Here is a 27991-nt window from a genome sequence, read left to right on the forward strand (position 1 = left end):
ATTTCTGTCTGATTTTGGTATCAGGATAACACTGACTTCCCAAAAGAGCTTGAAGTGTTGTGTTGATTCTGTTTTGGGGGACAAAAACTGTATGATTCCACTGATAGGAGGTACCTAGAGTAGTCAGATTCATAGAGACATCAGGACACTGGTTGTCAGGGCCTGGTCGTCAAGGGCAAGTGGGCTGTTGTTTAACACAGAGAGTAGCAGTTTTGCAGGATGAAGAGTTCTGGAGATTGGTTTCACAATGTCAGTGTACTTCACACTACTGAACTATACACTTAAATAGGGATAAGATGTAGCTTTTTTTCCCTGCTTTTTTCTCCCCAAATCCCCCCAGTTCATAGTTGTCTATTTTTTAGTTGTGAGTCCTTCTCGTTGTAGCATGTGGGACACCACCTCAGCATGGCTTGCTGAGCGGTGCCATGTCCATGCCCAGGATCTGAACCAGTGAAACCCTGGGCCACCAAAGTGGAGTGCATGAACTTAACCACTCGGCCACGGGGCCGGCCCTAGATGTAACTTTTATGCAATAAATATAGAAGGTGATCAAAAGGTACACACTTCATGTTATAAAATAAAAAACTCAAGGAGATATAATGTACAGCGTGGTGACTATAGTTGATAATACTGAATTGTATATTTAAAAGCTGCTCAGAGAGTAGACCTTAAGAGTTCTCAGCACAAGAAAAGAAATTTATATCTCTGTGTGGTGATGGATGTTAACTAGATTTATTGTGGTACATCTGAAACAAATATAATGTTGCTTGTCAATTATATCTGAAAAAAAAAATGAAGTATTGATTCATGCTACATCATGGCATTCCCTGAAAAAATTATACCATGAATGAATTCAAACACAAAGACCACATATTATACAATTTCATTTATATGAAAGTCAACAAATACGGAAATTTATAGACACAAAACAGAGTAGTGGCTGTCTACGGCTGTTGCTTGGAGGAGGATGGTGGGAAGATAGGGTAGTGAAAGGTCAAGGGTAGAGGGATTTCTTTTTAATGGATGGAAATATTCTGAAATTGACTGCGGTTACGATTGCACAGTATCTGTCAATATACTGAAGACTAGTGAGTTATACACATTAAAGCGTTCCATTGTATGTGTATTGTTTCTCAAAAAAAAAAGTTCAGGTAAGTGGATAAATGCATTGAGTTTTGCAATTAAAAAAGAGTTTTACATCCCAAACTCTTACTCATATGAATATTTTCCAGCACATCCCACATTTACATACCCTTTTCTTGTTTTTTAGTTATAACAGTCCAAATAGAAATTGAATTACCTTAGGGATATTATAGCCTTTTACATTTCAAAGTTCTTTCAGGATACACTCAAAAAACGATCTAAAGTAAATTTCCCTCCAGGGTAAAACGTACACCTGAGACTTGAATGAACACACCTCACACCTTGTGGTAGACTGAGAAGAGACCCTGCGCCCAGCTAGGGCTGCGGGTTCCAACTTCCCACCAGGGCTGAGGGCTTGGGAGGCCACAGGATTCCTTAAAGTCTGACAGGAGAGGGTGGGGAAGCGCTGGGTGGAAGATCAAAGTTTAGAGTGGAGTCAGACTATTACATATGGGGAGGTGATTTTAAGTGTGTTTGCAAAGAACGGTCACAGTTCCCCGAGTGGCCTCGTAGCAACGCTTTTCAGTGGGAAAATCCCGAGAGATGACCACTTCCAGCTCTGGGTTGGCTCAGAGACTTTATCTCCATCCCCCTGTCACTCAGGACAGAGGGGCAGGTGGGCGGGGCGACGCCCCACAACCACTCCCGACTTCCTGTCGCTCTGTCCACCGGTCGCCTGCCTTTAAAGGCCCCACGTTGCTCTGCAGAGGACTCTGTCGTGCCGTAACCTGTACCGAGTCGTAGGGAGGACACCGGGGAACCCAGGAGCCCTAGAAATGGTGAGAGTTCAGCCCCGGGATGAGGACGCGGGAGGAGGGGCTGGTGGGAAGCGGCGGGGCGGGCCCGGCCTCCCGCGGTCCCCTCCGCGGTCTGCGGCCCCGAGTCCGCGGTGGCGCCGCTCGGCCCTCAGGCCCCTCCGGCCGCAGCGTGGGGGCGGGGCCGGCAGCCGGGCCCCGGGCGTCCTGTGGTCCCTGCGCGCGGCGACTTGGGCCGGAGCGTCTCTGGGCCGCTGTGCGCCCGCAGCCCCGCGTGTCCCAGACGGTGCGGGGCCCGCGGGAGGGTCCGCAGGACAGTCGGGCCTCGGGCTCCGGGGTCCGTGCTCGGAGGGGCTGCGGTCTGTGGGTCCCCAGGGCCTCCTTTCTCCTCGGAGGGGACCCGTTTCCTCCCGAGTTTTCTGAATGTTTGGGGAGCAGGGTCTCCAATCCGCGACCCTGTCCCCCCAGCTCTTCCAGGACCGACAATAAATCCCTAAATTTCCAGATCCCTCCTCGTTCGTTCCCGAACGCCAACTTCCTGTAGCCGATTCGCAGCATCGTCATCAACCACAAACAGACCCGATATTTTAGTTGTTTATCACTTTTCCGTAGTCAGTGGGCGGCTCTTTTAAGAGGGTTTATTCCTCGTTCGTGGACGTTTTTGTTGAGAGAAAGTAGCGCATCCCCCTGGAGGCGCGTGGTGCGAGCTCCTCCCGCCTCTCCTCCAGGCTGCGACCTGGGCGCGGACGCGCAGCTGGCAGTCCTTTGCTGCAGGTTCCTCTTGAGAAACTTCTCCGGGCGATCTGTCCTGTCAGTGCTGCCCCTCCCTGGGGTTGTCACCTGTAAAATATGTATTCACTTTATTTTAGTTGCAGTTTTTCTATGAATAAAATTTATTTAATAAATATAGCTTGACAGACAATATAAAATATCTCCAAAGAGGAAAGAAAGAGGTGAGTTTCAGAAACAATAAAACATTACAGGTTTACATTGCTTGATTTAAAAATTGTTTTTCTTTTTTTCCGCCCCGAGCATGTTACTAATATTCCGAGGTCTGTTCTCTTATTTTGGGTGAGTTCAAATGGATTTCAAGGGCCTAGACCTGAAGTGCTCAAGTGTGATTAACAGTTTATAAAACAATTTCTTGTCAAGGAAATAATTAACACCTCCCCCCGACCCCCTGTAGGAATGCAGTACATTCCTGTGGGGTTTCTTGTTGAGCCAGCAAAATGCAGTAAAATTTTCTTCCCTCATTTCCACATAAACATTGGTTTCAGTGTTTTAGCTGAATTGCTCAAACACTGGATTTGTGTCATTTGAGGTGTCATTCGTGGTCCAAGAAAACTCCAGTGGGGGCAGAGGCCTGAGGGCAGTGAGTCTAAGCTAAGGCCCCCTTGGGCCTGCAGAGGGAAGGCCTTGAAGGCCCAGTTGTCCTTCCTGGGGAGCCTCCCCTGCAGGTGTGCTACTGCTCACACCCCCATGGAAGGAGCCTTTATCCTGAGAGGAGCTGCAGAGCCCTGGAAAGCTGGGGGTGCTCCCCTGCTCTGCTGCCTGGTGGCGGCATGCACTGTGGGCTGCTGCTTGCTGGGGAGCTGGGCTGTGAGCTGTGCTGCCCAGTGTTGCATTGTTGACCCACCAAGCCACAGTTCCAGGTTCAGCTGAACAGGGTTGGCAGTTTCAAGAATTCACAGTCATTTCAGGGCAGGATTTTGGGATTGGGATCTCCTTATTTTATTTTTTAATCTTTTTCTCCTCCCCTGCCCCTCCTCCCCCCCTCCCCCTCCCCTCCTCCCTCTCCCCTTCCCCTTCTCCTCCTCCTCCCCCTCCCCCTCCTCCCCCTCCCCGTTCCCATCCTCCTCCTTCTCCTTCTCCTCCCCAGAACCCCCCAACACAGAGTTGTCTATTTTAGTTATGAGTGCCTCTGGTTGTGCTATGTGGGACACTGCCCCAGCGTGGCTTGAGATTGGTGCCACATCTGCCCCCAGGATCCAAAATGGCGAAACCCCAGGCCAGCAAAGTAGAGTGGTGAACTTAACCACTCGTCCATGGGGCTAGCCCCTGGGGTCTCCTCAAAGTGGTCCTGTTGATGCGGGGTCGGTGAGCCGAGGAGTCGAAAGAAAGATTTCTTAGACTCTCAAGATTTGGCAGTAGTGCTCTTTTATTTAGAGAATAGTATAGAATAGCATGGGGACAGGACCCATGGGCAGTCAGAGCTTCTGCTGCTGCTTCTGCTGCCCCCACTGGCATGGGGACAGGACCCATGGGCAGGCAGAGCTCCTGCTGCTGCCCCGAGTTGAGGGTTAGGGCTAAATTTAAGGCATGGGTATGTGAGTCATCTCTTTACAAGACAAAGGAAAAAAAGTTAAAATGGTACCAGTGCCGGTAGGGTCCGGCCATTAGGCAGTCCCACAACTTTTAGCTAAGAATCAAACCGGATTGAGTAAATGGCAGAAGTCACGGCTCAAATATTATCTTCAACTAAAGACAAAGGAGGATTTTGGGGTGGGGGGTCAGTTACATGAGGTTGCCAGACAGTAAACACCTTAAGTTCTTGCCTTCCCCATTAAGAGTTTCCAGAGATAAGGTCATCCCCCCTTCCTCCTGGCGCAGAGAGGGAGGCATGGAGATTTCCTTCACAAATGCAACTGTCTCTGATCAAAGGGCAAGCAAATTCCACTCCTCGGAGCCTGCTTCTTATCTGTAGTTTTAAAAGTAACCAGCCTAATTACCCTCATCACTGTTCCAGTGTCTTTGATGGGATTTATCTGTGTGTTAGAGTGAAGCTGTGACAGAGGCCGAGTTGGCCTGACATACCCCAGGGATGGGGTGGCACAGGGGGACTAAGCCCTGTGCAAGAGGAGGGCCATGGTCACCCCTGAAAGAACAGTCAGTTTAAAAAAGAAAAAGAAGAGAGGGGGAAGGGCAGCCAGTAGATAGAGGGTGAGTCCCTAGTTCTGATAGCAGAGGGCTCACCTGGATCCTTTAGTACCCCTGCTGCTGCCTCTACTGTGACAAAGATCCTGACCTTCAGGGCTACGGGGGACCATACCAACGGCACTTTCGTGACACAGCAAACGGATTTGTTCAATGCTGACTTGAGTCCAGGGACCTTAAACTCAGTGAAGCATCCAGTTGTCATCGGGGAGGCTCCTAAAACTTATGGCACTGTTTTGAGGCTCTTGGTAAGAAAAAAATATTTAAATACCAGGGTAGAGAGGATGTCGTTTCCCGCAAAGTATATCCAGTGACCAAGAAAACAAAACTTGGAAGGAGAAGAGGGAGGGAAGAAAAGAGAAAAATACTGAAAGAAAGGTCCACACTTTGAACCAATTGGAAATCCAAAATATACTAAAAGAATTTACACAACAAAACAGATCAAGGTACACTCCCTGGCTTTTGGGCCTCTACAACATAGTTCTGAATTACTTTTGCTCTCTGATGTAATGCACTAGTTCAGAAACCTTCAAGCAGTTAGTCAGTACTAGGTGTCAATTTACATTTACACCTGGGATCCCACTAAATTTAAGGAAGGTGCCCCTGATGATCTTAGGGGTGTTAATGAATATAATATTGAGGACAAATAGGACAAGTATTTAATCTTTAGCCATCAGAACTATGGTCTTGCCTAAATTCTCCATGGTCATAACACCCGTTGTCCTAAAATATCCCATAGTGACCTGAGAAGCTCTGATCCAATGAGCAAGAGTTTAAAATTCAGTGTAGTCTTTGCCACTTACACAGTGGCTTGACAAATTGGGACCCCAGGGACCTTACCCCCAAATCAAGTAGTTAATATGACCCAATGTAAATTATACAGGTCCTTGAAGGATTGAAAACTGTACAAAATCTAGTTAGCGAAGGGTTGGTTTTTCCCAGTGTTTAACAGCCCAATTTTTCCTGTTACTAAACCTGGAAACAATGATTGACACCTGAAAGTGGTTTACCTCAATCTTGCAGATATGTTTGCACCACAGAGACCTCTATATGCAGTCTGCAACATTATGGAAATTACTGACAACAACCAATCAGCAACTGATAAATATCCTGCTCTCACAGGTTTGGCTAAGTCTGTTCCGTCCAGTCCTGTGTCCACAGCCTCTCAGCTGCACTTGGCCTTCCCTCTGAAGGGACATGATGCCCCTTTACTGGGTTCTCCTCGTGGATCTTCCACAGCTGTGCCCTCCCACAGTCATTGCAGGCGGGGTCTGAACTGCATCCTAGTGTCTCCAAGAACACAGGGACGATGTTACATTACTGACATCTCTGAGGACATACAGGACATGTAAATATTGAAAAAAAGGAGCTCATAAAAAGTGGATGGACATTGCCACACATAATGTGAGGCCCTGACAACTTTTTTTAATTTCTGGAAATTATTTGATAATCCGTGACCTGCTCCTTCTCTGACACCATGAAGAAATAGCTATTGTTCCTCTCAGCACCCACAACATCTGCTAGGTTCTCTTGATGTTTTGGAGGCAGTATATTCCTTGTTTACCAATTTTACTTGAGCCTCTTTGTGCTGTAACTTGCTAATTTGCCACCTGAGTGGGCACTCCTACCACAAATGTCTGGAGACTCTCTTCAAATTGTCATACAGCAAACAGTCCTGTTAGTGCCATGAGAGGTAGAGCCATTAAAGAGGCCCCAGTGACCTTCTGTCACTCCTCCTGGGGTGCCCATGGTGGCCTTAAGTTGCCCATAGGCTTCTGATGCAAGAACCAGCCCTAGGCCCCACACTGTATGCCATTAGACCTGCAATGACCTTTACTTACAAGGCTCTCCTGACAGTAGATGGCCCTGAGCATGAGACCCTCTATCCAGCAGTCGATATTGCCTTGGAACTTGGAAACAGCACCCCAAGAGCTCAGCATGACTACTGAGACCTCCTCGAGATATGATGGAGCCAAACTTGGGCCCTCTGAGATATCCTCTGTGCAAAACTGTGCTCTCAGTCCCTTGGCAGGTACCTTGGTGTTGGAAAAGATCACCTCCCCCTTTGACCCCCAGGCTCCCTGGGGAGCTCCTTAGGACTCCCTGAGAGAAAAGCAATGAGAGTTCATGGACTTTAAGGACAACAGCACCTCATTCGTAGATGATGGAGCTCAGGCAGAGTTGGTTTTCATTTCCTAATTGTTATACCTCTGATGAAGGACTGGACACAGAGATCATCACACTGACCATACATCAAGCAGTCATCTTAGCACTGAGCAACAACTGGCTCCAGCTGCAGACGTTACAGACCATGGCTGACTCCCTGAGGAGCTCCTTTGTGGTAAAAGAACTCCGGGGATCTCTTGCCTCACAGTTACCTACAATAGAAGTCACAGTAACACTTGTCTCTACACTCACGAAGGCCACACACAAAGCCTCACCAGGACACTCCTTATCCATGTGGGAGTTGCAGACACTACTGATAGTAACGAAGGCACTCATATCACTTCTCAGAATATACAGTGCTGGGCTCTTAACAAGACATTCAATGGAAGTTTCTTCTCTCTTCCAAATCTCAGGCTGCAGGCCTCAGAGAGCACCATTATGGCCTTTCAAAAAATGTTCAAACTAATGGAACAAAAGATGGTCTGTTTCTGTCATCAGTCAATGATCAGGGATGAAGGTTAATATGCCTGTCTTTATCTTTTTTTTCCTAGTTGACTTTTCTTTTTATTAGGGTCAGTTTTAGGTTTACAGGAAACTTGATCAGAAAGTACAGAGATTTCCCACATAACCCTCTACCTCCATTCAGTTTGCCCTATGTTTTATATCTTGTATCACTGTCAAACAGTTGTCACACTTGTTAAACTAATTTGATGCATGAAAGTTCATAGCTTTCATTAGTGTTGACTGTGTTATACAATCCCTGGGCTTTGGCTAATATAAAATGACGTCTGCATCATTTCTGTGTCATATGGAACACTTGCACTGTCCTAAAAATCTCCTGTGCTCCACCATTCATTCATCCCTCCCTTCCACCCCTAGATCCCTGGAAACCAATGATCTTCCAGTGTCTTATGCTTTTATCTTTTCCAGAATGTCACATGCTTGGAATCACACAGTGTGTAGCCTTGTCATATTGGCTTCTTTCATTAGCAATACGATTTTAAAGTTTCTCCATGTCTTTTTTGCTTGATAACTTCATTTCTATTCATCACTGAAGGATATTTTATCCTATGGAAGTACCAGTGATTGTTTATCCATTCGGTTACTGAAATTACCTTGATTACATCTAGGTCTTGAAAATTAGACAGCTCCTAAAAACATTCACATGTAGGGATTTTTGTGAACATCAGTTTTCAACTCATTTGGGTAAGTTTGAAGAACATGATCGCTGTATCATATGCTAAAAGTAGGCTTTGTTTTTAGAAACTGCCTTTCTTCAAAAGTAGGCATCCCATTCTCCATTCCTACCAGCAACGAGTGAAGGTTCCTGTTGCTCTCCATTTCATCACTGTTCAGTGTTGAAAGTGTTTTTAATTTCAGCCATTGTAATAAGTGTCTGGTGATATCTCATTCTTCTTTTATTTGCAATTTCCTAGTGAGGTTTGATTTTGAGCATGTTTTTATGTGCTTATTTATCATCTATGTGTCTTTGGTGAAGTGTGTGTTCAGATCTTTTGCCGATTTTAACTTGGTTGTTTGTATTCTTTTTTGTCGAGTTTTAGGAGTTCTTTAGATGTTTGGGTACCAGTCCTTTATCAGATAAGTAATTTCCAAAGATTATCTGTAGTCTGTGCCTTGTATTTTCATTCATGTAACACTGTGTTTCACTGATCAAATGATTTTCATTTTACGGAAGTCAATCTAATTCTTTTCTATCTTGGATCTTGCTTTGTGTGTTGTATCTAAAAATTAATCACCAAACCCAAGGTCATCTAGATTTTCTCCTGTGTTATCTTTTAGGAGTGTTATGATTTTACATTTATACTAAGATCTATGATTCATTTTCTTTCTTTTTTTGTGTTAGGAAGATTGTCCCTGAGTTAACATCTGTGCCAGTCTTCCTCTAATTGTTTATGTGGGACACCACCACAGCATGGCTTAGTGAGTGATGCACAGGTCCAGACCCAGGATCTGAACCCACGAATCCTGGGCCACCAAAGTGGACCATGTGAATTTAACCACTATGCCACTGGGCAAGCCCGATTCATTTTCAACTAATTTTTGACAAAAGTGTAAAGTCTGTGTCTAGATTCTTTTTTTTTTTTTTGGCATGTGGGTGGCCAGTTTTTCTGGCATTATTTGTTGAAAAGGCTATGTTTTCCCATCGAATTGCCTTTGGTCCTTTGTGTGGATCTGTAGAGAATAAGATTTTGTATATTAACATTTTACCTTTTAACCTTCCTCTACTCTCTTCTTAGTTCAAGGGGTTTTCTTTGTTATTGGGGATTCTCTGAGATTTTCTCCATAGACAATCTTGTGCCACAAGGACAGTTTTATTTCCTGCTTCCCAATCTATGTACATTTTATTTCCTTTTTGTGTCTAGTTGCATTAACTAATTATTCCAGTACAAGGCTGACTAGGAGTGATGTGAAGGAACATCCTTGCCTTCCTCCTGATGTTAGTAAAAAGCATCTAGTTCTTTCAGTGCAGTTCACTAATAGTGAACAAGAGCCCAGCTGATGTAGAGGGAGGTGTGGGCAGAGGGGAAGCATTCTCCAGTCCAGTGATTGGGTCTCAATCTGTTAGTGAGCCTGTGTCCCTGGGCTTGACCTTCTGTGATGTAATAAGAAAGATGTTTGATCTTTGTCCTCAGTTCTTAACAAAAACCTCTTGAAGCCCTTGGAATTTCTTGAGTGATAAGGGTGATAGCTGGCTTCAGGATGGGGGTTGGACACAAGAAACACTAAGCCTTGATTAGAGGCTTAGAACTACTCCCAGCCCCTGTGTGAAGGACAGGGGCTAGAGACTGAGTTAATCACCAATGGCTGATGATTTAATAAATTGTGCCTATGTAGCAAAACCTCCATCAAATCCCTTAAAGACAGAATTCAGAGATTTTCTGGGTTGGTGAACACATGCAGGTGCTGGGAGGGTGGAGTGTCCAGAGAGGATGTGGAATCTCTGCAGCCCCCTCCACCTCCACTCCCCTCACCCATACCATGGCTCTACTTTGCCCTATGTATCAAAAGGCCTTTTCTTGAGTTGTATCCTTTATAGTAAACCAATCATAGTAATTAAAGCACTTTGCTGAGGTCTCAGAATTGTCCAGTAAATTACCAAACGTAATGAAGTGTTGAGAGAATCAATGAATTTGTAGACAGCTGAGTGGAAATGTTGGCAGCCTGGGCACCCCATCTGTGGTTGGCATCTAAAGAAGGGGCAGTTTGTGGGACTGAGGTCTTACCCCATGGAGTCTGATGTGAACTCTGGGTGGTTAGTGTTAGGATTGAACTGAACTGTTGGACACCTCTTTGGTGATGTAGAGTTGGAGAACTGGCATTGGAAAACCCACCAAATATTTGATGTCAGGAGGGGAAAAATCCCATCATCTTCACAATTGCTCCACCTTTGAGAAGAGAAAAATCTAGAAGAGGCTCAAGTTGGCTATGTCCCTCCCCCAAGGTCAGTTTGGCTCTTGGAAAATCCCAGTCAGTTATGCTCTTGTTAAATAGATTTTCAACAAATAATTGGGCATGCCACATTAAGAATAGACTATTTTGGGTATACTTTTAAATGGCTACTTTTTTGTGTCTCTCTCTGTCTAGTTGTGGAGACAGTGGTTTACCCTGTGACCTCAATTCTCTGATGGAAGAGTTGTCAATTTCAAGTTTCTTGGGTGTTTGCTTCTGAGGACTAGAACCTAGGTTTAAGCTCCTTACATGACAGACCAGAGACCTGAAGTCTCTGACTCTTTTTTTCTCCATTTTATTGAGAAAAAAACTGACACATATGACTGTATAAATTTAAGCTGTACCACATAATGGTTTGATTTACACATATGGTGAAATGCCTTCCACAGTAGGTCAGCTAACATCCATCTTCTCGGATAGATACAATAAAAGAAAGAAGAAAAGAATAATGTTCTTGTGATGAGCACCCTTAGGATTTACTCTCTTAACAGGTTTCCTGTGTATCTACAGCAGTGTTAGCTGTAGTTGTCATGTTGTACATTACATCCCTAGTTCTTATTATATAACTAGAAGTTTGTAGCTTTTGATTACGTTCCCCTAATTGCCTCCCCTCACCTCTGGTAAACAAAATCTGATTTCTTTTTCTATGAGTTTGTTGGGGTTTTTTTTAGATTCCATATATAAGTGGGATCATAATGTATTTGTCTTTCTCTGTCTGACTTATTTCACTAGCATAATGGCTTCGAGTTTCATCCATGTTTTCACAAATTGTAGGATTTCCTTGTTTTTTATGGCTGAATCATACTCCATGATCTATATAAATATACCACAACTTCTGTATCCATTCATCCATTGATGGATGCATATCTTCTCTATGGTAGGTAGGGGCCTCAGTGAGTGAGGATGTCAACACTGATCATCATTGTTTTCCCACCATTTACTACATGGATGTAAACACTGGACAGCAATACCAAAAGTCCTGCATTCTTGAGATTAACAGTAAAGATTCTGCATAAAGATAAAGGCATAGACAGAGTGCATCTTCATTTTAGCTGTGGTTAAACCTTTCACTGCATGTGCTATTTGATCACAATCCAGATACATGGGTATCTGGAACTCGAGACTGCCATTGCGTTGGGCCATGGGTATTGGTGGTATTTACGTTTCTGTTTAACATCAGTTGAAAGGATTTGAAATTGCCTTTTGATTCAGCATATCATTTTGCTGCTATTCAGACTGAGTGACACAATTTGTACCCCATGAAACCTCTGAGTTTCTCCCAGTTTGAGGAAGGGTTCTGGTCATCTGCATAGTTGTAGCCCATCATGGGTTTTCCTCTAAGAAGAATGATAGCTGTGCAAGTTCAATGTGACTTCCTGGTTAAAACACTAAAAAGCTATGAATGTTTAGAGGGTAATGATCCAAGCAATAACTGAGGTGAGCTGTAGACAGACACACAGTATCATTTTGAGTAATATCCCATATGCTGGCAAAGGAGGTAAATTTGACATCCTCAAACTGGGAAATTTCCAATGCCCCCCCCCCTCCTTTTTTTTGCTGAGGAAGATTGGCCCTGAGCTAACATCTGTTGCCAGTCTTCCTCTTTTTGCTTGAGGAAGACTGTCGCTGAGCTAACATCTGTGCCAATCTTCCTCTATTTTATGTAGGGTGCCACCAAAGGGTGGCTTATTGAGCTGCGTTAGTTCCATGCCTGGGATCCAAACCCAAGAATCAGGCTGCCTGAAGTGTAGCACATAAACTTAACCACTACGCCAGCAGGCCAGCCCTCCAATGCCTTTTTATAAGAGGAGTAGCTGGGAGGTTTTTGTTTCCATGATGCACAAAGACTCCAAATCCCATTTTTGCTGTTTTCAGGGATAATTTCCATATGTTTACATTTCCAGGAGATGTTATGGAAGACGGGGTAAAAAGTGACGGCTTTGGGGCTGGCCCCGTGGCCAAGTGGTTAAGTTCATGTGCTCCACTTCGATGGCCCAGGGTTTCACTGGTTCGGATCCTGGGTGTGGACAGGGCACCACTCCTCAAGCCATGGTGAGGTGGCATCCCACATAGCACAAGCAGAAGGACCTACAACTAGATTATACAACTATGTACTGGGGGACTTTGGGGAGAAGACGAAGAAGAAGAAAACAAAGAAGAGGACTGACAACAGATGTCAGCTCAGGTGCCAATCTTTAAAAAACAAACAAACAAACAAACAAAATGACAGCTTTTGTTTTACTAAACAAGGGAAATCCAAACGTGTTCCTTTTTTCAGTGCTATTTATGTTTTCCTAGGAGTGTAGAGATTATGTGATGTGATGATTATTAGTATCTCATTTGATCCCCTGCGCCCATCCTTCCTCTCATGATGCAAAGAAACAAAGTTAAGCAAAAGGTCTTACCCAAATTCACAGAACTCCTAATAGAGGAATCTCTTAGTTTTGAAGGCATAATGGGCAATGTCAAAAATTTCAAACTCACAAGAACACTACAAGGTTTATATAATCGTGCACTCTTACAAATGTGTCATCAAAGTTTCCAAACAGGACCCATAAGGGGACATGGTGTTCCACTTATAAAACATTCTAGAAAAGGCAAAGGCATAGAAACCTAAGAGATGAGTTCTTAAGGGTGGGAGGGTTCAGTACAAATGTGCACCATGAGAGTGTTCCTTTGGGGTGATGGAGTGTTCTCCATCCTGATGGTGGTGTAACTATACATTTGTGAAAACTCACAACTGCTCTTAAAATAGTGTCTATACTAAAATCAATTAATAGAAAACAACACAAATGTGTTCACATGGTAGGAGAATGTTAAACTCTCCTTAACTTTGCTACGTGTGCAACACTTCCTTCCACCACCTTGGGTTCCTTCTTACCAAGAACTGGCAGGACTGGGGAAGAAGGACATAGGCCACTATAGACTTTTCCTGGTACCCAGTCTGAATTAGAAAGCTCCCTCTAGGGCTACACCTGCCCTCGTGTCATTCACTTAACTGGTGAGAAAGTGATAGGGCTCCCGGCATCCATCTTTGAGTGACACCAGGTTTCTCAGTTTGTATCCTGGGAATGTGGTGGTCTGAAACATAAAGGTGCATCTGACACATCTCCATGTAGGATCTGCCTGGGCGCATCCTCATCTAACCCTTGGGCATCAACATCACGTCTTCCCAGAGCAGCTCTTGAGGCCATTTCCAGCTCTTGAGTTCCCCATTTCAAGCCTACTCTGTGCCTCCTTGCTGGGAAACATGTTTAAATGCAACACCTGTCCACTCTGGAAGTTTTCTCTGTTGTGTTGATCTTAGAATCAAAAGAGCCAGTTATTTTACCATTAAAATGAGTTTATGTGGGAATAGCAGAGGAAGTACAACTAAGGACATGCAAACTGTGATGAACCATAGGCAGATAGAAAGAACACAACAGACAAATTTGCTCTTATAGAGGACAGGAGGAGGCTGGGAGGGGCTGTTTGGAACAGAAGTCCATGGAAGGAGAATGAGAGATCAGGGTGATGACAGTGGTTGAATGTGGTGGTTTCTCATTGGCTGGGCTGTTGCTCTGTAAGGAGAAAATCTTCTTTCCTCTTACTGTGGTCTGTAATGTAAGCTTCCTGTTAGAAAATGGGACACTTCTTCCTGTTTGGGTCTGCAAGTTATGGTGAGTAGTAGTTCATAAGATCTCTCCCTTCAGGGCTTCTTGACTCCATTTTAAATGAGATTTCCTGAGTTTGTTTTCATATTTGCAACCCCAGATGACTGTGAGGTGAGGCAATGGCAGAATCCAGAACCCATGTCATGAGACACAGGCCCCTCAAACACAATACTCACCTCTGTCACATAAACTTCAGCTCTGCACCAACAAGCACAGTTCCACAATAGTCTCGATACCACCAATAACGTCAAAGAGATGCTCTGCCTTGTCCGAGCTCTGGGAGTCCCTCAGGCACCTGGCTGTACCTAAATCACTCTCCCTGAGATCTTTGGAACATTCCACCCTGTGGTTTCAGTGGCTCACGTGCTGACCATGCCTGGCTCCCTCACCTCAGAACCCGCCTCCAGAGTGAGTTTGGAGCCCACTCACCAAGGCTGGTGCTTATTTTTTCTGGATCAGGACTCACCCTGCAAAGTTCCAGCCCCAAGGTCTGTGGGAAATGGCGATCTCAGCCAGACTCTCTGCAGTCAGGGGACCCCTTGCTTCACATGGCTCCCAGAATGCAATGGGCACCCCTCCAAAGGAAATGGCAGAAATGGCAGTGGATTTCCACATCTCCTGAAGTGCGTAAGTACAGGAGGTTGTGCCCCTCTCTCCTTTGCTGGAGGCCATGCCTACTGTTTCTTTGAGGGAAGAGGCAGAAATGAGCTAAGCCATGTCCCAGTGTGCTCTTGCAACAACTTCCAGTGTTTTCGTGGGTCCCCATGGTGATGTCTCTGAGTCTAAGGTCCCCAGGCCTCCACCTTCTTGTCAGTGAATGTTTCAGGGCAGGACAGTGATCAAAGCCTCAATGAGGGTGGCATGTAGGGCAGACCTGTGTGTGGTTTGCACACAGGGGAGACCTCATGGGGTGATGGATCCCAGACCGTGGAGACCACAGCAGAGGACACGGCAGCTGGGTGAGGATGCACAGACCTTTGCTGTCCACACTGAGCTTCCACTGGGAAAGCAAAGTGAGGAAGGGGCACGTGGTGAGGGGCGTGTTCTTTTCAACAAATAATGCCAGAAAAACTAGCCATCCACCTGCAAAAAGAGAATCTAGTCACATTGAAAAACTGAGACTTTACATTTTTCACAAAATTTAATTCAAAATGAATCACAGATCTTAGTATAAAATGTAAAACTATAACACTCCTAAAAGATAAAAAACAAGAAAACCTAGGTGCCCTTGAGTTTGGTGATTAATTTCTAGATACACCACCAAAAGCAAGATCCGAGGTAGAAAAAGATAAGTTTGCCTTCATTAAAATGAAAATCTTCCACTTCGTGAAACACAGTGTTGAAAATAAAAACGGAAGCCACAAACTGGCAGAAAATCTTTGAAAATCACCTAACAAACGACTGGTACCCAAAACAAAAAGACAGACAACTCGGTTAAAACTGGGCAAAAGATTTGAACACTCACTTCATCAATGACATACAAATGCTAAATAAGCACACGAAAACATGCTCAAAATCATATGGAACTATGAAAGTGAAAATAAAAGAAGAATGAAATATCACCAGATACTTGTCACAATGGCTGAAATTAAAAACACTGAGAACACCAAAGGCTGGTGTAGGTGGAGAGCAAGAGCAACCCTCATTCGTTGCAGGAGGGAATGGAGAACGGTACGCCTGCTTTGAGAGAGGCAGTTTCTTAAAACTAACTCTACACTTAGCATACAATGCAGCAATCATGTTGTTGGAATTCACCCAAATGAGCTGAAACCTGATGATCACAAAATCCCTACACGTGAATGTTTATAGGAGCTTTATGCACAATGGTCAAGACCTAGATGTAACCAAGATAAGTTCAATAGGGAATGGATAAACAATCACTGGTTTCAGTGATGAGTAGAAAGGAGGTTACCAAGTGAAAAAGACATAGAGAAACTTTAAAATCATATTGCTACGTTAAAGAAGCCAGTATGACAAGGCTACACACTGTGTGATTACAAACATATGACATTCTGGAAAAAATGGAAGTATAAGACACTGAAAGATCATTGGTTGCCAGGGGCGTGCGGGGTGGAAGGGAGGGAAGAATGAATAGGAGATTTTTAGGACAGTGCAAGTGTTCCATATGATGCAGAAATGATGAAGACATGTCATCTGACATTAGCCAAAGCCCAGAGATTGTACAACACAGAGTCAACACTAATATAAACTATGAACTTTCATGCATCAAATTGGCTCATCAAATGTAACAAATATACCTCAGCAATACAAGATATAAAATATAGGGCAAACTGTGTGGAGGCAGAGGGATTATGGGGGAAATCTCTGTACTTCCCTATCAAGTTTTCTGCAAATGTGAAACTGCTCTTAAAAAAAAGTAAAGTTGGGCCAGCTCCGGCTGAGTGGTTAAGTTTGCACGCTTCACTTCGGCGGCCCCGGGTTTCGCCGGTTTCGATCCTGGGCACGGACATGGCACCGCTCATTAGGCCACATCGAGGCGGTGTCCCACGTGCCGCAACTAGAGGGACCCACAACTAGAATATACAACTATGTACTTGGGGGATTTGGGGACAAAAAGCAGAAAAAAAAAAATGAAGATTGGCAACAGGTGTTAGCTCAGGTGCCAATCTTTAATTAAAAAAGTAAAGTCTACTAGGAAAAAAAGATAAAGACAGACACACTAATATTCACCCCTGTTGACTGACTGATGACAGAAACAGACCATCTTTCATTCAATTAATTTGACCTTATTTCAACAAGCCATAACGCTGCTCTCTGAGGCCATCTGAGGCCAGGGTCTTGTACTTCCATTTTTTCCATCCTGAGACTTGGAAGAGAAGAGGAACTTCCATTGAACGCCCTGTTAAGAGCCCAGCACTGTATATTCTGAGAAGTGAAATGAGTGCCTTCATTACTATCAGTAGTGTCTGCAGCTCCCACGTGGAAGAATGTCCTGGAAAGGCTTTGTATGTGGCCTTTGTATGTGTAGAGACAAGTGTTACTTTGATTTCTATTGAAGGTAACTGTGAGGCAAGAGACCCCCAGAGTTCTTTTACCACAAAGGGGCAACTCTCAGGGAACTGTCCATAGTCTGTGATGTCTGCAGCTGGAACCCATTGTTGGTCGGTGCTAAGATGACTGCTTGATGTATGGTCAGTTATGATGACCCATGGGTCCAGTCCTTCATCAGAGATGTCCCAAGTAAGACATGAGAAGCAGCAACTCTGCCTGAGCTCCATCATGTACACATGTGGTGATGTCATCCCTAAAGCCTATGAACTCCCATTGCTTTTCTCTCAGGGAATCATAAAGATGTCCCCAGGGACCCTGGGGGTCTGGGAAAGGGGTGACCTACTTCAACACCATGGCACCTGGCAGGAAACTGAGGATAGGGTAGCCCACCCTATCCTGCAGGTAGGCTATCCCAGAGCGTCCAGGTTTGGCTCCGTCATGTCTCCAGGGGTTCTTATTAACCATGTTGAGCTCTTGGAGTGCTGTTCCCAGGTCCCAAGTTTAAATGGACTGCTTGATAGATGGTCCCATGTGCAGAGCCATCTACTGTCAGGAGAGCCTAATAAGTAGAGGTCTTTGCAGCTCTAATGGCATATAGTGTGGGGCCTGGGGCAGGTTCTTGCATCAGAAGCCTATGGACAACTTAAGGCAACCACAGGTACCCCAGGAGACATGACAGAAGGTCACTGAGGCCTCCATAGTGAAGGAGCCTCAGGATACTAACAGGATTATTTGCTGTAAGACAGTATGAAGAGAGTCTCCAGCTTTCTGTACTGGGGATGCCCACTCAAGGCGGCAAATTTGTAAGTATCAGCACAAATGTGGTCAAGTAAAACTTGTAAACAAGGAACATATTGCCTCCCAAACATTAAGAGAACCTAGTAGATGTTTTGAGTGCTGAGAGGAACAATAGCTATTTCTTCATGGTCTCAGAGAAAGAGTGGGTCTCAGATTAGGAAATGATTTCCAGAAATTTAACAAAGTTTTCAGGGCCTCACATCACATGTGTGGCAATGTCTCATCCAATTCTGTGAGCTCCTTTTTCCAATATTTGTATGTCCTGAATGTCCTCAGAGGAGATGTCATTAATGTAATGTCATACCTGTGTTCTTGGAGAAACCAGGATGTAGTTCAGACCCTGCCTACAGTGACTGTGGGAGGGCACAGCTGTGGAAGATCCACGAGGATAACCCAGTAAAGGGGCATCATGTTCCTTCAGAGGGAAGGCCAAATGCAGCTGAGACGCTGTGGACACAGGACTGGACGGAACAGACTCAGCCAAACCTGTGAGAGCAGGGTATTTATCAACTGCTGATTGGCTGTGGTCAGTAATTTCCAGACTGTGGGGACTGGGTACAGGGGTCTGTGTGGAGCAACCACAGCCTCAAGTTGAGGTGAACCACTCTGAGGTGTTAGTCATTCTTTCCAGGTTTCATAACAGGAAAAAATGGGCTGTTAAAAGAAGCACTGGGAAACAATAGCCAACACATGGAAGCAACCTAAGTGCCCATCAACAGACGAATGGATAAAGAAGATGTGGTACATATAGTCAATGGAATACTACTCAGCTGCAAAACAGAACAAAATCATTCCATTTGCAATAACATGGATGGCCCTTGAGGGAATTATGTTAAGTGAAATAAGCCAGCTAGAGAAGGAGAATCTGTGTATGACTCCACTCATATGAGGAATTTAAAAATGTGGACTAAGAACAGTTTAGTGGATACCAGGGGAAAGGTGGGGTGGGGGTTGGGCACAAAGGGTGAAGTGGTGCACCTACAACACGAATGACAAACATTAACGTACAACTGAAATTTCACAAGATTGTAACCTATCATTAACTCAATAAAAAAAAAAGAAAATCAACGCTACTTTCACATATAAAGCTGGTAAAAGATCTATTAACGTAATAAAGCTAACTTTCATATAAAAAAAAAAGAAAGAAAAGAAGCACTGGGAATAATCGACCCTTCACTAACTAGGGTTTCTGTACAGTTCTCAATCCTTCAAGGCCCTGGGTTATGTACATACTAACTACTTTCTCTGTCAGGTAAGGTCACTGGAGTTCCAATTTGTCAAGCCAATTTTTAAGTGGCAAAGACTTCATTTAATTTTTTTTTTTAATTTTTCTTTTTTCTCTCCAAAGCCCCCTGGTACATAGTTGTGTGTATTTAGTTGTGGGTCCTTCTAGTTGTGGCATGTGGAACGCCACCTCATCATGGGTTGACGAGAGGTGCCATGTCCAGGATTCGAAACCCTGGGCCTCGGAAGCGGAGCGCATGAACCTAACCACTCGGCCACGGGGCCAGCCCCGACTTCATTTAATTTTAATTCTTGCTCATTGGATCAGAGCTTCCCAGCTCACTACGAGATATCTTACAACAAATGGGTGTGATGATGATGGAGAATTTAGGCAAAACCATAGTTCTGATGGCTAAAGATGAAATATTTGTCCTATTGGTTCCCTTTGTTATATTCAGTAACACCCCTAAGATCATCAAGTACACCTCCCTCAAATTTAGTGGGATCCTAGGAATAACAGTAATATGACACCTAGCGTTGATTAACTGCTTGAAGGTTTCTGGATTAGTGCATTACATCAGAGAGCAAAATTAATTCAGAACTATGTTGTAGAGGCCCAAAAGCCAAGCAGTGTACCTCTATCTGTTTTGCTGTGTAAATTCCTTTAGTATATTTTGGATTTCCAATTGGGTCAAATTGTGGACCTTTGTTTGAGTATTTTATCTATGTTTCCTTCCTCCTGATCTTTCCTGTTTTCTCTTCTTCCTAATGGGATACACTTCAGGAGACGGAGTGCCTCTCTACCCTGGTATTTACAATTTTTTTTCTACACAAGAGCCTCAAAACAGTGGTATCAGGGTGAGGAGCCTGCTATGTGAGAAGTGGTTGCTTTATAGGGTTTAAACCCTGGGTTTAAGTCAAGTTTGAACTAACATCTTGTGCTAGAGGGGTGCCAGGGGTGTTGTCCCCTCTAAACCAGAAGGTCAAGGTCTTTGTGGGAGTAGAGGCAGGGGCAGCAGCAGAGGTACTGAAGGGGCCTGGGGAGCCCTCTGCTATTAGGAGTGTGAACTCACCCTGCCACCTACTGTCTCCCTTTCCTCCTCTCTTCTCCTTTTATAAATGACTGCTCTTTTAGGAGTGACCATCTGATGGGCCCTCCTCATGCACAGGGTATAGTCCCTGTCTACCCCCACCCCTGGGGTATATCAGGTCACACAGGTCCTGTCACAGCTTCACTCTAACACACAGATAAATCCTGACAAAGACACTGACCCAGGACTCATTTAAGGAGGCCCCAATAACATACTCCTGCTCCCAAATGCCTATAAATTCTTTTTTTTTTTAAAACATGGTCACCTGAGTTAACAACTGTTGCAAATCTTCTTCTTTTTTTTCTGCTTTATCTCCCCAAATCTACCCCCGCACACAGTTGTATATCTTAGATGCAGGTCCTTCTAGTTGTGGCATGTGGGACGCCACCTCAATGTGGCCTGACGAGCGACGCCCTGTCCGCGCCCAGAATCCGAACCAGTGAAACCCTGGGCCACCGCAGCGGAGCGCACAAAGTTAACCACTCGGCCACAAGACCAGCCCCTATAAATTCTTGAAACTGTTAACTTTGTTCCGCTCAACCTAGAACTGAGGTTGGTGGGTCAACAATGCAAGATGGGGCAGCACAGCTCACAGCCCAGCTCCCCAGTGGGCAGCAGCCCACAGCGCATGCCACCACCAGGCAGCAGAGCAGGGGAGCAAGTCAGAGCAAGAGAAGACAGACCCACGGGTGGGGTCATGTCTGGACATGCGGCTCAGGGCGCCAACTGTCATGGTCACCTGCAGAGGGGTGTTTCCCTTGTTGAGACTCAGACCCGTGTGGCACAGACACACATACACACACAGAGGGTAGGAAAAGGCTTAGGACTCACATAACAGAGGTCTGAGGGGAGGGCAGGGCCGGCCTCTCAAGCAGCTCTGACAGGGCTCAGAAAGCAAGGAATGGAGCCTGGCCTGGGGCTTCAGTGGGCCTGGGGGTGGGGCCGGGGCAAGAGCTCTGCACACAGGCAGGGGCTGGGGTGGTGGGAATGTCCTGCCTGCTCTAGAGGAGAGAGCACCCAGGCTTCCTCCTCAGCTTGTCCAGGTGGGGGCACAAGGGGAGGAGGGTGGGTGAGACCTAAGCTGTGAGCAGTCACCCAAAATGTGGAGTCTGACTGCTCCTTACAAGGACAGATGTGGGTAGGAAAATATGCACTTGCGATTACTTGTTTTTATATAAAGAAACACTAACAGCAGGCTCAGAACATAATCAAAACTGCATTTGGCAGTGGCTGGAGTAACAGTGTTGGAGGGGACCAGGATATGTTGGCAGTGAGTCTGCTTAGGTTAGACTTTGCTGTCTTACAGATTCATTTCAAATAAACAGAGAAATTTATATTCCTTAATTTTAACTCTTATACATAGGACACCATTCTAAGATTTAATTTCTGTAAAGACTAACATTTACAAAAGTGTAAACGATACAAAATAAAATTTTCAAATCTCTAACTAAAAGAACATGTGGTATCCTAGTTTGTCCTTCCTCTATCTTACACTGCGGGTATTTTCAAGATTGGCATATTACAACGCCATCATGTTCTGAGTTTGAATATTTAAGTGAATTGGATTCTGAAAGATTTACATAAGCTTTCAGAAGTTCTCCTCACATCACTTAATATAGAATTTCAACTGCTTTAACCTTTTAAATATCTACGTTCTCTAGAAACATGCACATAGAAAAACTGACAAAGATGAAAAAAACTTTCTTGCATTCCTCACATCCCATTGTCAATCAACTTACAGTCTCAGGGTCCAAGTGCTAAGGGAAACCAGAGCCAAAGGGCTGCACTAGTCCATCGATAAAGGAATCCAAAGGAAAGAAACACAAATACTGGAATCATCTCAAATGAGCAGCCTGCTTCCCACAGGACAGAAGGAAAGCCACGGTCAGAAGGTTCCGAGTTCCTGACTCTCCTGGTGGAGACAGAGCCCTGGAGGGGGTCAGTCCCTGGAGAAGGAGGGGAGGGCACCTGAGCAGCCACAGGAAGGAGCTCTGGGAGCCCCACACACCCTCCTCTCCCCAGGGAACAGTGCACATGCTCCCTCTCTCAGGCTCCATTCTCACAGTGAGGAAACTCAGCTGCATTCAGTTTAAGGTTCTGACCCAAATGGACCCCACATTAATGGGCCCTAATCCAGGACACAGAGCTCCTGACTCTCACAGACTTTCTCAGTGTAAACAAATTACTCTGAGTGCACCCACACTGTGGAGGCAAAACTCCAATTATGTCTAGAAACAGGCCAAAGGAATCCACAGTGACAACCTCAGAAAGGGCATCACTCCCCACCCCATGAGCACGTGCACCCCCAGCTTTCCAGGGCTCTGCAGCTCCTCTCAGGATAAAGGCTCCTTCCATGGGGGTGTGAGCAGTAGGACACCTGCAGGGAGAGGCTCCCCAGGAAGGACAACTGGGCCTTCAAGGCCTTCCCTCTGCAGGCCCAAGGGCCTTAGCTTAGATTCACTGCCCTCAGGCCTCTGCCCCCACTGGAGTTTTTTGGGGCCACCATGGATATTTTAAATACACAAACCCAGTGTCTGAACCATCCAGCTAAAGCATTCAAACTACCTTCTATGTGGAAATGAGAGAAGAAAATTGTATGGCAATTTACTGGCTTAACAAAAAACTCCACAAAAATGTATTGAATTCTGGGAAAAAAATGATGTTAATATGGTATTATTTACATGACAGCAAATTTTTCTTACAAGCTATTGATCATACTTGAACACTTTAGGTCTGCTAGTCTAAGCCCTAGAAATCTGTTTGAACTCACCCAAGATAAATAAATAGACCTCAGAATCTTACTCCCCACGATGGGAGGAAAAAAGTGAAAGAATTTAGTACATGCAATGTAGAACTGCTACTTCTTTTTCCTGAAATTCACCTCTTTCTTCCCTCTTTGGAAATATTTTATATTGTGTTTCAAGCCATATTGATTAAATAAATTTTTTTCATTGAAAAACTGACACCAAAATAAAGTGAATAAATCTTTTAAAGGTGACTAACCCAGGTAGGGACAGTGCTGACAGGACAGATCATCCAGGAAAGTTTCTCAAGAGGAACCTGCACCCAGAGGACTTCCCACAGGATGTCTGTGCCCAGGAAGATCCTGGGGGAGACGCACGAGGATTTCATACAACGTTCTTCAAGGTGGTTATAGGCTGGGTTTTCTCTCATGTAAAATATCCGCACGCACCAAATAAATCTTTTTTAAAAAGTCATCCATTGACGGTGAGAGAACGTTAAATTAAAATAATGAATGTTTCAAATCCAACAAGGAGGACAAACAGTCGATTATGATGCTGTGAATCAGAGGCAGGAAGCTGGCCTTTGGGAATTCGGGGAGAAGTTGGGAATTTAGGGATTTACTGGCAGCCCCAGGAAGACCTAGGCTGCGGGGAGAGTCGTGGATTTGAGATTCTGCTCCCCAAATACATGGAAAATTCAGAAGAAAATGGGTGTCCCCTGGGGAGAAAGGAGGCCCTGGGGACCCACAAACCGCAGCCCCTCCGAGCACGGACCCCGGAGCCCGAGGCCCGACTGTCCTGCGGACCCTCCCGCGGGCCCCCCCCCGCGGGTCCCGCACCGTCTGGGACTCGCGGGGCTGCGGGCGCGCAGGGACCACAGACGCTCCGGCCCCAAGTGGCCGCGCGCAGGGACCACAGGACGCCCGGCGCCCGGCTGCCGGCCCCGCCCCCACGCTGTGGCAGAAGGGGCCTGAGGGCCGAGCGGCGCCACCGCGCACTCAGGGCCGCAGACCCAGGAGGGGACCGCGAGAGGCCGGGCCCGCCCCGCCGCTTCCCACCAGCCCCTCCTGCCGCGTCCTACCCCCGGGGCCGCACACTCACCATTGCTAGGGCTCCTGGGTCCCCAGGTGTCATCCCTACGACTCCCGCAGTCCCTGCAAGTCACAACTCAACACAAGCACCTGGAGCGTTTAACGGCGGGAAGACGCAGTTCCCTGCGCGGCTGGAGCAGGAGCAACTTCCGGGGGGTTGGCGCTTTGCCCCACCCACCTGCCCCGGCGCCGCCTCTGATTGGACAGTTCGCAAGACTCACCCCCCCCCCTTGTGTCTGAGTGACAGCCCCTGAGTCTAGGTGTCTGAGCAGAACGCCAGCCAGAACTCGTCCTCTGCAGTGATATTTGCATTGAAAGGTAGTGCTGGCAGGGGACTCAGGGGACTGTGATCCTTCTTTACAAACACACAACGGGAGGTCACCTCACCATATGCAATAATTAGTGTCTTCATTTTGATCTTTGTTGACAACTGGAGTCTGACATAGTTTTGCCACACAGGTCCACAGACACAGATATTGTGACCAGGGAACTAGGCAAAGAAAAGGGTACAGAGGATCTGATAAAAATTAACATTGTCTGTTAAGTGTTTGCAGATGGAAAGGTTCAGGAAGAGCCTAACCACTGAAGGTTTCCACAAGCAAGCTGGCTGAAGCCAGTTCTAGCAGCTTCAAACCGTTCCTAAGTGAACTGAAGTGAACCGTCCCTACTATAATCTTATTAACATTTTAAATTCTCCTCCTCTGGGAGGGACCAAGCAGCCATTTCTAGATCATGTGATATATGTAGGTAGAAGCATGTGGCATCTACCCATAAGCCTTAAAGGAACATGACTGTTAGGCAACAAAACCTGATCTCCTGCTTCGTCCTTAACTGAATATTCATGAACTGTACTTTGATCTCACAATAAAAGGACCCCCAAACCCTTGTTTGAGGAGACACTTATTTGGGAGAAATCCGTGGTATTCTCCATTGCTTGTGCAAGTAATAGTTTCTTCACTACTTCTGCCTTTGTTGTGCTTTTTGGCTCTGCTCTCACCAGGAGGTGAGCCCATTGTGTTAAGTTACAATATCAGGGATGCATTAGGTGGGCATCCTTCCAACACTTCAGATTCCGAATAAGATCACTGAGAGTAAAAACAAGCCATTATTTCAAAAGAAAATGACTTCTGAGTATTCAGAATGGTTACCTTAAGAAAATGTTTCTGACATGAAAATATTTGTGTCTCATGGGAAATATACGGAGAGACTCCTTCTCACACTGGTTTAATCTCTGTCTGTGGTCAGAATGCACCCCTTACTTGTGGTTACACTATTTAACCCATGTATACTGAGACATCAGAAAACTGGTCTTCATCTAATAATCATCTCCCTGATTGGTGAGTCTATGATACTAGAGAGTAATGTTCATTCTGACAATGTTGGAATCACTACATGACAGACATCCTCTCTCTACAGGATGCAGAGATACCCTTTCTGACCATTTCCTCTCCCAGTTCCCTGAGGAAACTGTCACCTTTGATATCACCTGAGTCAAACAGCCCCACCCAAGTCCACCTGAACTTCAGCAATAACTTCACCACACCCAGGGACAGAGAGGCCATCTGACACATGGAAACTGAGGGGCAGAGCCAAAGAACCATAAGTGATCTCAATTAAGAGAGAAAAGAGCCCAGTTTGCAACCAGTGCTTATCATACCAGGGGGAACACTGATGGGCAGTAGCCTCACTCATCAGTCACCCGTCCAATGTAGGAAGAAAAGTTATGTGTATATTCAGCATCAAGCACTAAGAGATGCCCAGGGTTGTAAGAGAGGTACAAGGTCCATTAAATACTTTTTCCAAGAGCCCAGCGTTTTGTGTTTTAATAAATGTGCTGATATTATCAATTTCTAGAGTGTCTTGGAGAATCCTCACATTTTGGTTTCAGGAGTTTCTGTACGATAGCACGAGTAATTTTTCTGTTTCTACCGTAGTCTGAGCATAGCAAGTGCCCCAACGGAGGTGAGGGACACTACAGTGTCTATTCACCACCAGCTGTAGGGACCCCTTCCTCAGCCTGGAAAGTATGTCCTTCGATTATATTACCAGTGACTTGTTTTTTCACATTACCTTCTTTGTCAGTCACCAAGTTAGCCACAGCGGAGGAGGGAAGTCTCTTGAATTTTGCGTAAAACTTTAGTTTGGAGGCCTCCAAATGGTTTTGTATTTTGTGGGATCAGAGGGCCAAGGTTAATACCATCAGGTCTGAGGTGTTGGTATGTGTCTCAGAAATTTGGGTCCATTTATCACCCTAAGCAATGACATGAGCTGCTGCAAGTTAAGGTTTAATATGTGCAGAGTGAAGAGTGACCTGGTTTGTGCCTGAGTGTTGGGAGGCATGATATTCCCGGTGTCCTGTATACCATAAGGGCCACCTTAGCTAAGGAGTTGTTAGTGTTGGGATGAGACAGCTAGTGGTTGGTAATGACAAAGGATCTGTAAAAATATACACGAGCTCAATTCTTGTACAGGAAATTTTCTATTGTTAGCATGATTGTCTGTAGTTTGACTAATCGATCTCATGCTTGGGTCCAATCTTTGATTAAAGATAGCCTGTTTGATCTAGGAAAAGAATGCAGCATCTCTGCAGTGGACTCCTTCAGGTGTCATGGCAGCACACTCTCTATAAAGTATATGAACATGCTGGCTACTCTGTGCTACCAGGTGACTCCCCAAGTGGCCATTGTGCCTGAAAAGGAAGTGACTTCCTCCACATGGATTCTATCAATGAGAGGAGAGGGGAACACACTTCCTCCTCTAAGTAGGATATGCCAGAAGCACCAATTTTGGCTCCACCCTGTAAGTACCCACATTTCTTCAATGAAACGTCCTCTGATTAGCAAGCCTGAGGGGTCCTGCATTCATGGCCCAAGGCAACAGAAGTTGTTTGCAGTGGAAGAGGGTCAACTCCGTCCCTGGAAGAGCTTCTATTTACAAAAATTCTGTCAGTTCCCAGCAGTGGCTTCTCTAATGGTGTGCAGCACTAGACAAGAATAATTTCAGTGCAAGAATGCCTCGGGCAACTTACGTCCACTGTGAGAGGTTTAGAGACTCTGGATGCATAACAGGAGGCTACTACAGCCTTTATGGGAAAGGAGCGTGTGAAGGGAGACGCTAATGGAGGGACGGCTATCTCAAAAAAGTTCTAGAGCCCTTTGGTTCCCAATTAAATTCAATCAATTTCTAAGTGTTGTATGAATAAGTAAACAAGCAGATCTGATAAATATGGGATGTTGTGGTCACTGTGGCTGACAGAATGTGCCCATGACATGGGTTCTATCACTGCTTCTGTCACCCTCTCAGCTCACAGGCCCTTCATGTTGCCTCAGAGAAATTTTCCAGAGTGGGACATGCATAGATTTGTAAAGATGTTTCCCAGGAAGCAGGCACAGAGTAGTCTTGATGTGGGAAGTGAACAGCTGGAAGTGGTCCATTCACGGCAATGAGAAAAAATGATGCTGATGCATATGAATGAGGATGTCCCCAGGCAGATCCCTCCTGGACACACTTTTATGTTTTAGAAGCACAGTATTTCTACAGATGTGTCCACAGAACCTGATTTAAACTCAAAGATTCTGGGAGCCCTCTCACTTCACTCCTGTTATGAGTATGAGCTGAGGGCAGGTGCAACCCTAGGGGGTGTTTTCTCAATGAAGACAGGGTTGCAAGAAAGTCCTGTTGAGGTCTGAGTCCTTCTTGCCCAGTCCCTCAATTCTTCCTAAGAAGGATCCATAGTGGTGGAAAGAAGATTTGAGCACATAAAAATCAACATTCAAGAGAGCTTTACATTTTCCTAGCATATGAGAGCAGTTATATTATTCATTTCCCAGTAATTATGTACATAACATGTATATAAAATATTTTAAGTGCACTCATGAGTTTTCTCAAATGTATAGAAATTCTGCCATT

At 45.2% G+C, this 27991-nt stretch overlaps 1 protein-coding gene and 1 long non-coding RNA gene across 2 annotated transcripts in view; both read right to left on the minus strand.

The window, feature by feature from the left end:
* Window positions 1-27991, minus strand: part of LOC123278616 (zinc finger protein 709-like) — a 154165-nt gene that overhangs the window by 109064 nt on the left and 17110 nt on the right. The window lies entirely within an intron of this gene.
* On the minus strand, window positions 697-27991 carry LOC139041301 (uncharacterized). Its single transcript, XR_011496195.1, has 2 exons — window positions 24093-27991; window positions 697-2738 (listed from the first exon to the last, which is right to left on the minus strand). It is a non-coding gene; the product is annotated as an uncharacterized lncRNA (long non-coding RNA).

This window comes from Equus asinus, chromosome 20 (assembly GCF_041296235.1).
Source record: "Equus asinus isolate D_3611 breed Donkey chromosome 20, EquAss-T2T_v2, whole genome shotgun sequence".
Lineage (NCBI taxonomy): Eukaryota > Metazoa > Chordata > Mammalia > Perissodactyla > Equidae > Equus > Equus asinus.